This window comes from Corvus kubaryi, unplaced genomic scaffold (genome assembly GCF_017639235.1).
Source record: "Corvus kubaryi isolate FWS band 111438036 unplaced genomic scaffold, C.kubaryi_AGA036_p1.0 37277, whole genome shotgun sequence".
NCBI lineage: Eukaryota > Metazoa > Chordata > Aves > Passeriformes > Corvidae > Corvus > Corvus kubaryi.
Genome location: NW_024581085.1, coordinates 294,465 through 296,840, shown reverse-complemented (window position 1 = coordinate 296,840; position 2,376 = coordinate 294,465).

Below are 2,376 nucleotides of genomic sequence, written 5' to 3'. Positions count from 1 at the left end.
GTGCATTCCCTGTTCCCCATCAGTGCATTCCCTGTTCCCCATCCGTGCATTCCCTGTTCCCTGTCAGTGCATTCCCTGTTCCCCATCAGTGCATTCCCTATTCCCGATCAGTGCATTCCCTGTTCCCTGTCGGTGCATTCCCTATTCCCGATCAGTGCATTCCCTATTCCCTGTCGGTGCATTCCCTGTTCCCTGTCGATGCATTCCCTGTTCCCTGTCGATGCATTCCCTGCGCTTTGGCGCGGGCACACACAGCGATACCCAAAGAGAAAATTAATTGCAATGAACTTTATCCCTGACTCCCATTTTCTATCTGGGGGTGACACTTCTATCCCGGAATTATCACCACCGTGCTGGAGAACTTTCCCACTGCTTGGAAAAGCACCTTCCAGGCGAGCAGGTTTATTCGTATCTTACATTCCTTATTTTCACTGGATTCCTCAGGGATTCTGCGGGAATAAAACGCCACCCCCCCAAACCCTTTATTTGCCAAAAATCAGATTTCTGTTGCCCATCACCAAATGCTTTCCTTACCTGGTTTAATTCCTTGGGAGACTGGGAGAAGGAAGGGAGGAAGAGGCACCTACCTTGGGCACAGAGCCGCTCCCTCCACGCCAGATCTGATTTTCCTCCTTTGAGCCACTTCTGGCTGAACTCTTCTCCTTCCTGGTGCTTTTAAACACGTCTGGAGGATGCCCAGAGCTGACAGGTGGGTCACGGGTATCCTGCTTTTCCTGGATGGGTCACTGTGAATCATTATAGCTTTTCGGGAGCGGGGCTGCTGCACAAAATATCCTTACTGGCGGATTTTCCAAATGACGCCTTCAATGAGGTTTTTTTTTTAATTGTTGTTGCTGTTTCTCTTATACTTCATTTTTCCCCCCACTTTTTGGACCTAAGTAGTGACCTGTGGGTTTCCTCCTCTCAGGTGAGGTGGCCTCTTGCTGGCACAGCGTGTCCTGCATGGATCCCTCTGCCCACGGGCTGCCCTTTCCAGCACCTGCACTGGCGCTAAGAAACACGAAGGAAAAAAGAGCAAAGGCGTAAAATGAGGATTTGTGTCTCCAAACACTTCCTGCTGCTTCCTGCCGAGTGGAATTCCTGGTGCAGCTCCTCAGCCAGGCAGATCCCACTTGGATCCCACAGATCCAAGCCCGGTGTGGTTCCCCAAGTCCAGACCTGAAACTGGGGATGTTCCCTGTGATTTATGAGATTTGGGGGTGAAACGAGGCTCCAGGAGGGGCTGCAGTTCTGGGTCCTCGTGGGACATCCCGGCTCAGCCCAGGAGCCCCGGGAACACCTGGAATTCATCAAGCAACAGCCCATGGTTTTCCAGGGGTGTCCCATAGGAACTGGGCTTGCTTGTTTCAAATCCTTGAATGCAGCGAAGGAAAAAGGAGAAGAGGAAAACTGAGGGCAGCCCTAAAGAGCCGGGTCTGGGCCCGGGGGAGGGTCGGGGCTCCCAGGTGGGCCCAGGGCAGAGCCCTCAGCCCCCTGAAGGGGTCAGGAGGGCTCCTGAGGGCTCCGCGTTCCGAGTGTGGGTGGCAGGAGGTGTTTCCAGGGCAGTTTTGAGATGCCTGGGGAGTTTCCAGCAAAGGAATGCCCAGGATTCGGTGTTTGGGGTTCTGAATGTGCCTCTTCTCACAGGCAGTGGGAGACAAGAGCCAGTCCTGGGGAGCTGGGCCTTGTCTCTCCCACCAGGAGGGACGAGGGCTCCAGTCTGGATTTCTCCGCCACTTTCTGTGCTCTCCCCCCGGGCCCTTTCTGCTCGTGGCTGGGTAATTATTGTCATTGCACCGCCGAGAGTTCTGTAATTACTGCCACTGTCAAAATAAGGTCGGTGTTCAGAGGACACTCATCCTGAGGAGCCTCTAATGAGGGCCACAGACGGCCTTTCGAGGAAGCCTGACATCAGCAGAGGGAGGGGGCCGTTAATTAGCCGAATCTCGGGAGGAGAGGGCCAGCTCTCCTGCCCATCACTCGGATGGGATGTTTGTTATTAATGCCACCAAATTAGCTCACCATGTCGCTGTTTGCAACGTCCCCCTGGCCCGGGAGGCCACGGCGCTGCCTGCGGGGGTGGCAGCTCAGGGAGGGGACATTCGGCTCAGCCCGTGCTTCTCTTGTGGCTCCTCGGTTTCCTCATCGTGGCTCCCGCTGCTGGGGTGGGCTCAGGAAATGTCCCATGGGACCCTTTCTCCACCGTCCCCGGGCGATTTTCTGCAGCCCCGTGGGACGAGGAGCTTTCCCCACTCCGAGCATTCCCAGTCGTGCTCCCTTTTCCAGCCTGGATGGAGTTGCCCGTGGCTCTCCCAGGCCGGAGGAGCACAGCGGGCAGGAGGATCCCGAGCTCCGGGATCCCGCAGAGCTGAATTC